This window comes from Electrona antarctica (assembly GCF_951216825.1).
Source record: "Electrona antarctica genome assembly, chromosome: 24".
NCBI classification, from domain to species: domain Eukaryota; kingdom Metazoa; phylum Chordata; class Actinopteri; order Myctophiformes; family Myctophidae; genus Electrona; species Electrona antarctica.
The window spans coordinates 24617857-24632836 of NC_136803.1; the positions used below are offsets into that span (position 1 = coordinate 24617857).

A 14980-nucleotide genomic window follows, 5' to 3' on the forward strand; every position below is an offset into this window, starting at 1 on the left:
TAATTGCAATGTGTTGTGAGCTTGTGGATTGACTATTTCAGGCAACTGTTCCCCCCACAATATACTGTAGGTATACTAGGGTTCAAATGGTTAAACCTCAAATGAAGAAGCTGATTAAAAGATAGTCAGAGATCTGTCATCTTACACAGTTCAGACTCACAGAGCCATTTCTAGACACCTCGTATCCTACAGAGACACACCATGAAAATCTGTTTGAGACCTACTTACTGTAAAGAAAATCACATGGAGAACTTATATTGTCAAGTTTACTTTCTCATTGCATTTGTGCAAAATATGATGTTGCTTTTGTTTATGGTAATAAGAAAATAATCTTTCTAAATGAAATTTGAGAGATATTTTTCATATTGGCATATTATCAGTGTCCTGATATGTTTTGCCATTGTTATTGTAGTGAAAATAACTTTAAATAAGACATTGTGGCAGCCCGACAGAACAGAAAATAGGAGGAGAAAAAGGAAGAGCAAATGAAACTTACTGAGGTGTTGGTGGTCTTCAGGTTCCTGTTTAATAGAAATGTCTTCAGGTTCCTGTTTAATAGAAATGTCTTCAGGTTCCTGTTTAATAGAAATGTCTTCAGGTTCCTGTTTAATAGAAATGTCTTCAGGTTCCTGTTTAATAGAAATGTCTTCAGGTTCCTGTTTAATAGAAACGTCTTCAGGTTCCTGTTTAATAGAAACGTCCGTGGCTGAGTCTGGAGAGTTCATCTTCACCTGCAGTCTGGACTCCACACACTGGTCTGAAATGCAGCAAGTGAATAAGGACTTTAATAACTGGAGACCTAATAATAATAATTATTGTTATTAGTATTCTCCACTAGGTCTCCAGTAACCTCGCCTCACCAGGCTTTCCACCACCTCGGAGGAAAGCCTGGTCTCTGTTTCAAAAATCTGTCGGGAGCGGATGATATTGTTACGTCATGTAAAGTCAGGAACAATCTAACGGAACTTTTATTGAGAAAAATCGGTTTGAGGGAAAAGGAAGTTGCCACCCCGTTGTTCCTGCCTGTCGACTACAAAAGAATACTACAACATGACGTAACAATATCATCCGCTCCCAACAGGATCATATATACTAAATTAAATGGTGCACAGGCTAGGTCTCCAGTGAGAATACAACTGGCCTGCCATCCACTCCCATGTTAGAGAAATTTCTAGAACACTCATATTGGAACACCCCTTTCCTGTATCGTTCCACTTCACCCGAGACCACCATTCAATTTTCAATGGACTTTAACTATTGAACTGATCGGTGGATTTACAAGCCGTTTCGGTTGCAGCAGCAGCTGTTGTTATGTGACAATGAACAACACCTTGAAGCTGGAAAAGAGAGACTTACTGAGGTCTGGCTGCTCTTCAGGTTCCTCCTGTTTCACTGAAACAGGTCTGGCTGGGTCTGGAGAATTCATCTGAGCCTGCTGTCTGGACTCCTCCGAGTCTGGAAAGAAACCATTGAAATCCCAGAGGAGTTTAGGATTAACTAAGACCAGAAACTCCTCTGAACTTGAATAATACATAATTTATTTTTGTCGTGGATGTACGTAATGTATATTTATAAATCTGATAACGCTGAACGCTGATGTTCACTTCCGGTTCATTTCCGCAGGGGCGTAACTAGCAAGCAGGCCCAGAAGGAAGGGGGGGCGACACACGGCCGCCCAACCGTGCTGTCGGTAAAATAAAATTATAAATACAGACAGCGAAGCAATAACAGTTGAGTTGACCAACGTTTGGCAGAGCCTGGTGGTGGCTGCTGCTAGCACACAGCCACACACCATAGGCACACACGTGCCTCGCCTCCCAACAGCTCTGGTGGAGAATAACGTGAAGGAAGTCAGAAGTTAGAGTGTGCAGTAGGGCATTCACTAAAAAAATCGATTTATCGATTTATCGATTTCATTAACACAAGTCGATTCAGATTAGGAGGAGTCGAAAGTTGAAAAAAAAAAAAAAAAGTTTCTCATATCATATTTTTTGCTCTGTGTGCGTGCGTACAGAATTCAAACTGTAGCATTGATTATTGTCACGGACAGAAGTCAATCCTTGGTTTCTGTTGTGTTTGAACAATAATAGCAATTCAAAACAGAACCTCCAGTCGCTGTCATAAGAACGGGAGGTGCGCTCATGAACACGGCAGCAGAGCCTATTTGCACGCGCACCTGCAGCCCATCAAGTATAATTTATGCTTCGTCCCGCGATGGTGTCGCGCACGCAGACCTCTACGCTCACAACAGTCGCATCTGCGATGCGATGTGAGCTTGTATATCAGCTGTTCTCTGTGCGCAACACTGTTGGGAATTGATTACATGAAACAGTCACCCGTGCGCCCAGTCCCAATGTTTGTAAACAAATAATTGGTCTATTAGTTTGCATTGCATTCAGAAGTTCAGAACGCGCCCTTAATTAAAAACCAACTGCAGCTGTGTATGTGGCTCTCAGCGCACGGTGTCCCACTATTGACTGGCTGAAGTTGAAGTTTGAACTGCGCTGCGTCAGAGAAGTAACAGATAGAAGCGCGCAAACTTTATCCCCAAACGATATCCCCCTCACCTCCATGCTGGAAATAAAACGTCTGGCTTTCCGAGGCTACATCCGTGCTGACGCAATGACTCCTGTTTCTGGTTTAGCTTTACGCGCGGGGCACATCATATGAACCTCTCCGTCTCCGGTCAGTGCGGTGCGGGTTGTTGTTTATTTGCATGGCTCAGAAAATAAGTAACAAACTAACATGAGAACGTTATCGAGTTGGAGGGGAAGGAGGAGGAGAAGGTTCACGTGGAAGGTAATGCAGATTGTATTCTGATGATGTGCCAAACTGCTGCTGGGATGATAATATATAGACCTATGTCCTATGACTGCCACTAGTGTTAATGTTATATTTTGTATTGTGTACTTCTCGGGCCGCTGTGCTGCTGCGCTGCTGCTGCTGGCGCTGTGTGCCAATGATGCCCCCTCTCCTGTTGTGTTCTCTTTTCTGGTCTGTGTACCAGTGTGCGACGCACACACTGTTTAGTATTTACTATTATAGTTTTATGTTTTGATAATCGGCGCTTTGCCATATTGGAGAGGCCACTGTGTGCGCAGTGCTTTGTTTGACAGGCTCCGTATTGCGCGCACCTCCACCCGCCCCTGTTGAGCGCGCACACCTCCACCCACCCCCCCCCCCCCGTCATACAAAACGATAAATCGACTCAACTTCGACTTTACTGTCTGACAAGTCGACTTGGAAAAATCTCAAGTCGTTAATGCCCTAGTGTGCAGTGGGCTATCCTGAGTCCAGACTGGATTCTGCGGCTCTGTTCACAAATCCCAACTACTGTACAGTGCCCCGCTGTTTATAAACCAAAATGCAGACCACGCGAGGGGGGTGGTGTCTGGCGCTGACCAGCCTGCGTAGGGGCCTACTGACGTCTAGTTACGCTGTTGCATTTCCGGTTGTATCTGTCGCTTAGTAACCTAAAGCCATTAATACGTTAGCGAAGAGCGCCATCTATGGTAAACCACTGAAAAGAACTTTGAATGTAAAGCACCGTCTTTGGCAGTTAAGAGTTGGAAACGCGTTGGAAATGCTTAACTGCATAAATACATATAAATAGCCGTTGTTGGCAGTCAATGTTTGTGCAGCCACCCAGATGTAAAATAGACATGGCCGTGAGAGATTTCGGCAGATTGTCGCTATGGAAGCGATTAAATGTACAATAGCTCATGGCTCACATGTTTAACTAGCTATAAATAAAACAGTACATACCCATCCTGTACAACTTTAATACAGGTTGCAGCTTTGCATGAAACAGTCCCTGGTCCAGTGCTGAATATCTTTTGGAGGTCATCTCTCCTGATGGCGTGAGATCTCCTTCTGTGGTGCTCTGTGGAAATCACCAACAGAAAATAATGTTTTAGTTATCATTCAGCTTCATCTTAGCTGTTTTAACATTTAGGGCAGTATTATGCGTGTCTTAAGTACCAGGTCTTATTACTTAACTTAAGACCTGGAGGCGTGATCAATGCCATTTGGCTATTCTGAGTGGCCAAACAGCATTGACCACGCCTCCAGGTCTTAAGTTAAGTCATAAGACCTGGTACTTAAGACAAGCATAATACTGCCCTTAGAGTTCAATTTAAACCAAAATGAATTCAATATATTTTAACATTTCCTATCAAATTCATCTGCACTACAAAAATGAGAAAGACAATACTAAATAAATAATGCCACACATTCACTCAGCAAACTAAAGGCTCACTTCTGCCTCAATTAAAATGGCTGCTTAGGGACAATTTGATATTTTACATATTACATGTGAGCTTGTAGATCGGCTATTTTAGGTTTGGGAGTCCATATATTAGGTTTGGTGGTCCAAGTATAAAGGGTTTAGTGGTTAAACTGAAGTGACATTGATACATTCCAAATATTAAAGTATTCTGCAGCACCACTGGACTTGTGTCTCCCTTATGATTAATTCCTGTTCTGTTCTTTGACTATATAGAAGTGTCTATTTGTACGTCTCTAAATGTTTTGATGAATTGAACAAGGTGGACCCTCTTGTAAACTTAAAAAAAAAGCTTAATTGGGTCGTCCACTCACAGTTAACAGTCTTTGTATTGAGTTTGTGCTTGAAATGTACTGTAATTCTGCAAACTGTTAATACATATTTCAATTCAATCAAATCACTCAATGTCACGGCACCACACTGGACTAGTCACTGTAGGTTCATAATTCATATTTTTCATTCAATACGTACACATATGTTTCATTAAATAAAATAACCAATTGACCAGCCTCTAAGCTGCATGTGCGACATGATGTCGCACATGCAGCTCCGCTAGTTTAAAAAAAATCACACCCATGTGAAGTAAGTGGTGCAACTCCGTGTGGGGGTCTCCGGAACATCCAGACCCCCAGGAACGTGGCCAGGGTGCCGGCCCAATTCCGGCGAGCCACCCGCGTCCGAAATGGTTGAGAAATGACCGTGTAGGGATCCCTCTACTCTACTGTACTGTAGCCTACTGTAACACCCCAAATCATCATATTAAAGAGAGTGTGTGTGTGCGTGTTAGCCAGCCAGGGACAGACCCAGGGACCCAGATAGCTGTCTATAGGAGTGGTTGCACCACTCAAAAATCCACAGCACACACACCACTGTTTGCACTTTTGAACCTTTATAGCAAATATGCAAAGCCATGTTGACGTCATCACGTGCCATTCACGGGCATGTCCATTACGTGGCGCGACCCTCCCATAGACATGCAAATGCAACGCCTTTGTGTTCAAGGAGAGCCAGGGGGTGGGGTTCAGTGGGAGAAGGTGAAGGTATTTAATTTGATGCATGATCAGCCGTTTCGCCAGTGAGTGTACATTACTTCTTAAGGGCACTAATTACACTGCCAATGACCGCATGTACTGTTGAACGTCTGTTTTCTATTGTACAAAGAGTAAAAAGTGCATGCAGAACTACAATGACAATATCTCGCATAGTCTGTGTCAGAGTAATCTAGTAAGAGAGTGGTGACACGCTTTGATCTCGCCGCAAAGCGGGTACCTATGGGCGATAGTTCCAAACATTGCTCCAATGGCTGGAACTATTCCATTGAGATAGAATGAGCACTTCCGCATTACATTGTTACAATGACAGTCAACGGTGGGTAGCGTTTGAGAGAAATGTAACAATGTAATAATATAGGCTAATTAAGTATCCTATAATCTAAGTAACTAGTTAACCAAGATTGTGACAAAAACAGAGGGAGAAAGGAGAAGAAAATACCTTATTTTTTACTGGGGTAACTACTGGTTGTTTATGAGCACATTTACAAGCAAGCAGAGAAATACGATTGATGTTCCATCTTAAAAGACGAGTCAAACAAAGACAAACGAATGAAGCACAACGTGAATAGTTTACCTGCTGTGTTTCAGTGGTTGAGCTGCTAACAAACGTCCTGCTGCTGCTTAACGACCACACTGTTTTGAAACGACACGTTTTTACTTTTCTTTGTTTGTTAAAGTGTCAACCCAGATCCCGGTACCCTGCGGGGGGGACTAACGATGTCGAATCTTTGGTTTAAACTTCCCGAAATGCAAAAGTGTGCATCAAAATGCCACCGCGCAGTCAACACACCGCCATGTTGTTTTCACAACTGCATTGTGGGTAACAGTCTTCTTCTTCTTCTTCTTCTTCTTTTGGATTTCCGGCAGTGTGGACGCCGCGAGGCGTATTACTGCCCTCCACAGGTTGGGAATATAATGTCTACTTTGGCATCCTCAGTGAATCATATTTACAGTGCCCACCCGAACTTTCCCCTTATACTGATATTTCCGTTCTATTCTTAAGCCGCATTTGGCTGAGTCAGGGTAAACCCCTCTCTCAATGTGTTGTCCAGTTCTTCAGCACTTATGTCTTCCACATTCAAAAACATCCTGCTGCTTCCAGCACCATCTTTATGTAACCCCTAGAGGGAGGCAGAGGTTAAGTGACAGGGGTATTTAAAGCCTTTCTGAGCAGGCAGGTTAGCAGGTCCGAAAGCTGTGGGGCCTGCACAACCAGTTTTGGGCAATATTACTTAGGAGAGTAATATCTTTACTTTACTTACTACTCCTTAGAAAAAGTAATAATATTACATTACATTACTTTTATTATTATTACTTGGAATCAATAGTAATACTGTTACACATTACTTTATATATTACTTTTCAACCGGGCCCCTTCCACCCGCAAAAAGAAGCTGTTTAGCCAGCTCCTTTTACAACTGAATCCAATTCATTTGAATAAGAAGTCTCCAATCAGCCAAACTGAATAATTGCAGGATATAAAACAAAAATAGTCAACAGTCTCTCATCAGCCTTTTTGTGCTGCATATTCCACATTTTGGATTCAACATCAACAATCTGAACTGCACACACTGCAGCATCTCAAAACGGACAGTATTGTATACATAAATAACAAACAATAAAATAAAGCAACAGTCTCTGACCTTTTTGAGGCAGCCTCTCAAGACAGACTGTTGACTCACGTCCAATTTCAAGGAAAAAGAGGGCGCTGCTATTCCTTTATTTGCCGATGGGTTCTCAGATTGGAGGCAGCCTAACATTGGACCTCAAAGCATTTTCCAATGCCAGAGCGGTGGCGCAAAGACCCACCCGGCAGCACTGTTTAATGCAATTTATTTGTGCATCATTGCATGTATAAGTATTTTTGTTGATAAAGTTGTAAATGTCAACAGTATGTAGGCCTATATCCATACCATATTAAGCAGAAAGTAGCCGGCCGGACCCCGGGCCGCATATCCCCGCCAGGTCAGGTTGTATTCCCAGGCCTGTGGAATTCATAGTAGCCAATTTGAATGGAATACTGCTGATACGATACAGAACCATGCTGTCAGATGGAAACCTTGTATGACCAAAACCATTCCTTTACCAAATATATAATAAAAAAAGAATACAATAGTTAAAATAGCCTATATCTACAAGCTCACAATGCATCATATTCATATATCGACACGTTGGGTTGGGAGCTTGTACATCTGCCATTTAATTATTATAATAATTTGTCTCCACCAGGCCGAAGGCATGGGCAGAGAGTATGTTTCGCACTCTGTGTGTGCGTGAGTCCGTGTGTGTTCAAGACAGATCTGTCCGATATTTCAGATTCCATCCTAATTGGCTAACATTGGCTTTTAAAGTTCGTAGGATCTTTCCTGGACTTTCCTACTAGGCTGAGGAATATATCCCACCCTTTTCACATTGGCCTGTTATAGCGCCACCAACAGGTGGATTTTTGCAAAACACATTTGGAACAAAATCCCTCAAATCATCCAAATGCCATCCAAGGCATAAGAAGAAATGTCACCCTTTTCATATTGGCCTATTATAGCACCACCAGGAGGCCACAACCTGACCTGCCCTGGTGGAGACCTGTGCCCCGAGGGGCACTTTTTCTAGTTTTTACTGTGGACCACCACCGCCGCAAATATAAAAGCAGCTGACTGTCATCATTTCTTGTTTTTACATAATACAACTATAAAATGAAATGTGTGTGTGTGTGTGTGTGTGTGTGTGTGTGTGTGTGTGTGTGTGTGTGTGTGTGTGTGTGTGTGTGTGTGTGTGTGTGTGTATGTGTGAGATGGGGGGGGGGGGGTATTGTGGCTTGAGCTGCAGAAAACGGTTGAATTTATAGACACAATTGACTAAAGCAATAAGCCACAAGAATTTTGAGGCTACCTTGTATTTTATAATGGCTGAGAGGTGTGGTGAGACACGACACACAGTTGAACAAGGCAGTGTCCAGTCCTGGTTCAACAGTCTGATGGTAGCCGGGTAGAAACTCTTCAAAAGGTGCGTGTTCAAGCAGCCACTTGATAATGTGATAGAGCTTGCCTGGCTGTTGTCGCAGACAGAGCCATAGAGTAAGACAGAGCCACCGCCTGGGCCACATAGACTTCTATTGAGAATGGGGACAACAAATAGGGACAAGTCCTGGACCGGAAGTAGGCAGAAATACATTGGACTCAGGCAACAGCAATACTACAGTTGACATGTTGCACCCATGCCTAAAATTGCTCTTATTTGCACCGCCGTCGTTGAAAACAATATATATTTCAAACTCCAGCTTGTCCCTCTCCAGGCAGCACGAACAGCGCTCGAGCACTCGGTTTCTGCCTCCTCAATATCATAACTCTTTTATTTGATGGCTCTGGTCGCAGACTCGCAGTACTGTTACATCATCATTCACTCTTGCTCTCTCTCCTTTACCCTCTGTCTATTCCTCCTACCCCCCCCCCCCTCTCTCTCCCTCTGTTCATTTTTCTCTCCGTTATTCATCCAGATCACTGACTTTGGCCTCGCCAGGTTTGAAGACATAAGGACGGCCAAAAATCTCATTGGGGCGTGCACACCCTTCTTCGCACCTCCAGAGGCCTCGGGGTCAGAGGGGGCCACCCTTGCCTTTGATGTCTACAGGTATTTATCATTCCCTTTGCCATTTTCTGTGGGACCGAAATTCAACCAGTGTGTCCCATGTGTGATAAGTGGACTATGTATGCTAAATGATGATCAATGTCTCTTTTTTTTAGTTACGGGATACTGGTGTGGAGCATTTTAAGTGAGTAATTATCTTTCTCGTCTTCTGTATTTTTTCTTTCTTTCTCCTTCGTTGTCTTCCAGAGAAGTTGTCATTACAAACACATCCATGTCTTGGTTGTCCCAAGTGCCAAATGCCAATCAAAGTGACTGTACTGACTACAATCACAGCGCGTCTTTTCCAAGACATGGCAAAACAAATAACAACATAACATCTGTTTAGCAGACTGTGGTGCATGGCTCGTGTGGGACAACCAAGGAATGCATGTGTTTGTAATGACTTTTCCCTTTTCAAAATCACTTTTGAACCCAACAAATAGTGTAAAAGCAATATATGCTTATGTGCTCCACTCTATGTTACTCTATGTATGAGGGCTGCTGAGGAAACTGGACGACAGGGGAATTTCTGCTAAATAAACCCCCAAGGCAAGTCATTTGGGATCAATATATGTAGGAAAATGAGCCTATGTTATTTTATCTGGAGTTGTCATTTAAGGTCAGGTCTATAATGCACTGATAAGGCATTAAAATACGTATTATGTGTGTATAATTATGCATAAGAACTTATAGCATGGTTTAGGAAGTATTTATAAGTTATATCAATGTGATGTATAAGTCCTGGCTATGATGCATTATAAACTTAGTACCAGGTAACATTTTACTTGTAATGCATTAACTGTCTGTCTGTAATGCATCATTATTATAAATCAATTTATAATGCATTTTAAATGGTACCATGCGTTATGAGCACAGTTATGGCCATGTGTTATAAGCACTTAATAATACTTTATAAATAATATTTTGAGTTGTCATACATGATTATAAACATTTATAATGAGTGTTATAATGTTTTAGGAATGCATTATAGACCCAACATTAACTAAAGTGTTACCCAAAATGTCTTGGTGGACACAACTCCTTAAAGCTGCTATAAGCAAGTATTTGAATTACTTTTATTATTATTATTCAGACAGCCAGCAATGGGTAGAACGCTCCCAAAAAAAATTAGTCTCTGTGACACATCTAGGGGCCGCAATCTGCATTCAAAGATGTTCCTAGAAGCTTTGTCATTGGTTGAAAAAAAAACTACTATTTTAAATGTAATGTCTGTAAGGGAGTACGGCCACCCCTAGAGGATATTGATGGAATGCAGGCCGAAGGGCTGGAGGAGCTGCTACAACTCATGAAGAGGTGCTGGAGCCAAAAGAAGGAAGACAGACCCAGTTTTAAAGGTGAGGAGACTGACCTGCAACAACCATCACTTGGAAAGTAGTTTTATACCTCCCACCTGTAGAGATACTGGCAGTGGTGGAAAAAGTACTACTTTTTTGTTTACTTAAAGGAGCATTCAGTGATTTGGGTGAGTTGGAAAAAAACCCGGTCCACCCGGTAACAAGATGTGCACATGCACACGCTCTACAGTGGGGGAAGTACAACAGACCAACAGCACGTGCACCAATGCCCGCCCCCCTCGATCATGATTGGAGGAAGGCCCCTCTCATCCTTATTGGATGAAGGCTTTGCCACCCAAAGCCCAAACCGAAACTAGGGTTTTTGACCCCAGGGGCTCACTGGGGACATGGAGGAACTCCTTATATGGTCAGCACACTTTATAGTAGGGAGGATTATCCAAAAAATAAGAAAAAATAAGTGAAATCACTGATTATACCTTTAATGTAAAAGTATCAATACTGCAATGTAGAAGTACTCTGTTACAGGTAAAAGTACGGAATGTACTCTAGTAAAAGTACGAAAATATTGGCTATATTTGTTTGCGTTGCGAGCTATTAAAAAGCTCGCAACGCATTGTGTTTAATGTATGTTTTGTAATAATATTCAAAGTAACTATACTAAAGTTTTCAAATAAATGTAGTGGGGTAAATGTACAATAAGTTATATTACACGAATTGTAATTATGTTCTTGAGGTAATTGTTTATCCCTCAAAATCACGAACTCTAATTCGACCTTTGGGCTACAAATAAGTCGGTGTGTCCAAAAACGTATAGTTACTGCACTCAACTGTTACTCAACTGTGTGCCTGTGTTGTTCCCAGACTGCAAAGCTGTGGCAGAAGGCCTGTATAAGAAGCACAGGGATGGGATATGGGAGGCCGTCTTCCAAGTGCAAAAGGAGCTGGTAAAGAATACATGACGCATTATAAACTCTTTCACTCACTCACTGATGTCTGCCTGTCTGTCTGTCTGTCTGTCTGTCTGTCATGGCTTTCTTTGTCATATCTCCTCCCTCTTTCAAGACATGATGTTGTTGATCAGAATTACTTGTTCAATAGAGTTCATACAATACAATACCATACTGTACATGTTGTTGAAATGAAATAACATGACTGTGTTCAACAGGATCGTGCTGGCAAGGATCCACACAGAGGTGAGCTTTTATTGTCCTTGTGCAGCTCAATTATTATTATTTTTAGAGGAGTAGCAGCGTTGGTGGTGGCAGGGTGTTTAAAATACTACTCAAAGGAAAGGGGACTGGTTGACTCAGACGAGGGCGTGTGTGTGTGTGTGTGTGTGTGTGTGTGTGTGTGTGTGTGTGTGTGTGTGTGTGTGTGTGTGTGTGTGTGTGCGTGTGCGTGTGCGTGTGCGCGTTTGCGCGCGTGATGATTTTAATGTTCACCGTCTTGTTCTCTCATCAGATGTGTGTGAACTCACACTGGATCCAAACACGGCACACACAAAGACCTTTCTGTCTGAGAACAACAGGAAAGTGACATGGACGAGTGCGGAGCAGAAGTACACTGTTAACCCGGACAGATTTAAAGACTTGAGGCAGGTGATGTGTAGAAAGAGGCTGACCGTGACTAAACGCTGTTCCTGGGTGGTCGAGTGGAGTGGAGGCGTTCAGATAGCAGTGGCATACAGAGGCCTCCACAGACAGGGTGTCGACGGCGAGTTTGGACTCAACGAGAAGTCCTGGAGTCTGAAATGCGACGGCATTTTTAACACCGCCTGCCCTACACCGTGTGTCACAATAAGAAGAAAACCGAGCTCCCTGACCGTCCCTCCTCTCCCTCCAGTAGAGTAGCAGTGCGTGTTGACTATCTTGATGGCACTGTGTCCTTCTTCACGGTGTCCTCTAGCACTCACACTCACCTGCACACCTTCCAGGCCAAATTCACTGAACCGCTCTATGTTGGGTTCAGGGTGTGGTGGAATGAATCATCAGTGTGTGTGATAGAGAGAGGAGGTACAGTACCATCCAAGAACAGTTAGAACACACACACACACACACACATGCTGAGGTGTGTGCGTGCGTGCGCACGCTGAGGTCATAAAAGTAAAATCCTCATGGGGTCAGGGTCCATTTGGGTCCAATCATTTCATGACTGCTAATTATGTACTGTATGTTGTTATGACAATAAACTTCAACTTGTTTCATTAACTTCAACTAACTTGAAAATCATACCTGTCCATTATTTATATTTTTATCTGTGATTTATAATCACATCATGATTGTGTAAGATTTTTGCTGATTATGACTCAATGTCAATGTTCAACATTATTAAATGTGTCCTAGCTGGTAGGGAATTCGTAAAGATTGTGCACTTTTTGTGACTACTTTGATTGTTGGCATGGTGGTTTTCAACAACCATCGCAAACATAATTCATAGAAGATGGATTCAATGCAATGGATTATGTTACTATTGGGTATGCTAAATAATATTAAAAAAATCACACCCGTGTGAACTGAGTGGTGTAAGGTCTGTCTGACGTAATGAAATCATGTCTGACGTAATGAAATCACACCCGGGTGTGATTTCATTACCTGGCTTTGTTTGTGCAGAAAAAATGAGCATGGTTGCTATGTTCACCCTGTTCACCTGGGTGTGATTTCATTACGTCATTACAACAGGGTGAACATAGCAACCATGCTCATTTTTTCTGCACAAAAAAGCCAGTTGTAGGAGTGGTTTACACCACTCAAAAATCTGACCGGTCTGAACTGAGTGGTACTGTACTTGTGCTGTACGTACTGTAGGCTACTGTACTGTAGGCCTACAAGCTCTCCTCCCTGGCGTGCGTACGTGTGTGCGTGTGTGTGTCCCAAAATTATCATATTTGAACTAATAAGGACCCCCCACCTTGGCGAGCATTTGGAATTGTAGTTGGAGTTGAGGCATTACATTTAACTCTCTTCCATTGTGAAAGTAGACAATCTCATGCAGTCAACTATAATATGTGAGAACACAACTTCACAGAAATTAAAAAAGGTCTGTCTATAGGCCTACAAGATCTCCTTCCACTTCAAATGAATCAGTGCTTATTATCAAGAGCTGAAGTCTCTTAACATCCATTTAATCTCCATGCAGAGAACGTGTTACAGCAGCAACAGCAGCCAGTCAGAAGAATGAAACATGGGGACAGGAGTTAGGATACTGTTAAGAGCAACATAATAATAGTGTCATGTATTTCCACACAACTAAACTCACTAAACTCACTAAACTAGAGAGAAATGAACTCTCTAAACTAAAGCAAACTGTAGTCAACGCATCAGATGAAGAAACGCAGGCAGAGAGAGTGAACTGAAGATCCCAGAGTTGACCATTTGGCATTTATTCGATCCAAAGACAAAGACAGCAGAGAGCTTCGCCGTGGCCATGGGTGGCCCACGGGAGCACAAGCAAAGCTGACCACCTTGGTGGCCAGCCTGCCCAAGACTACTAGTTTAACATTGCAGTTACTGAGACAATATATAGTACTTTTGCATAGACAGAGTTGAACACAGGGGTGGAGTTTAGACTTTACATAGAGAGTGAAAAGAAACATTTGGTGTCTTCAGAAACATCCAGAAAGTTCCTTGAGACAATAGAATGCTACATTTCTCTCACACCTGGCACAGCCTCAAACAGTAAAGAACAATGGAATTCTCTACAGGGTGCTTGGGCTGAAGCGATTGCTCTAGTCTAGACCGGGAGTCTCCTCTCTCACCCATGATGATTGACTTTTGACATAGAACCCTTTGACATAGAATATTGCAAATATGGAATTATGGACTATATCCATGAGACCACAATAATAGTTATTATGAATCTTTAAAAACACATTACATTTAGTGGGCTGTAATCGTGACATTGTATAGCCATTTTAAAGTTTAAAATATAACTTTATTTAAATGACTTTCTAAACGCTGTATGGTTGTAGGCAGGTTTTGTCCACTTTTGTCCACAGCTACACACTCTTAAAGATGGAGTGCCGTGCCGTGAAGTAGAGCCCTAATCCTGCCACCCTAATAGACAGCGCAACACCCCATCCTTTGTCCGCCTTCTCCTACCAAACCACACCGTTTGCACACATCTCACCATGCACAACACCAACAGCATGCCTGTCCAGACATCAACCACTACTTTGCATCCATGCAACTGTCATATTTACAGTACAATACCCATTTCTATGAAATAACACATTCTTGCGCAAGACCACCAGCCTACGTCAAAATCGTCACCACTTTGCAGAGTTACGCCAACTCCGTTCACTTCATGGGGCCAGTCCAATGGCGCATTGTAGTCTACGGCCTTCACAGTGACACACACGTTATTTCCGACCCCTCAATGTCGCTCCGCACTGCTGCGGAGGAGAAAAACGGGGAACAAAGTTCGGTTTACAGTGTGATCATTTAGGCTGACCTAGGATAAGGTTAGTGTTGCAGCGACACGAACGGCTGTGTTACGTGTGATGATTATACTGATTTAGGATCAGCAGCGCATGGTTTTGCCTTGCGCTGATTTGAATGAAAACACCGGCGTGCAATTATACTTTAGATCACGACCACGGATCCCGACAACAGTGTTCACCTCAACGAGGTGAAAGCAAACTAGCAAAGCTCAAATCATATTACTATAAGAAGGATTAAAGCAACCATGACAACTCTCCTGTGTGT

At 42.6% G+C, this 14980-nt stretch overlaps 1 long non-coding RNA gene across 1 annotated transcript; it reads right to left on the bottom strand.

Moving 5' to 3' along the window:
* Positions 1-628: 628 nt before the first annotated feature.
* LOC306917037 lies at positions 629-6099 on the bottom strand. Its single transcript, XR_013789096.1, has 4 exons — positions 5912-6099; positions 3766-3883; positions 1357-1455; positions 629-757 (listed from the first exon to the last, which is right to left on the bottom strand). It is a non-coding gene; the product is annotated as an uncharacterized lncRNA (long non-coding RNA).
* Between the last annotated feature and the right edge of the window lie 8881 nt (positions 6100-14980).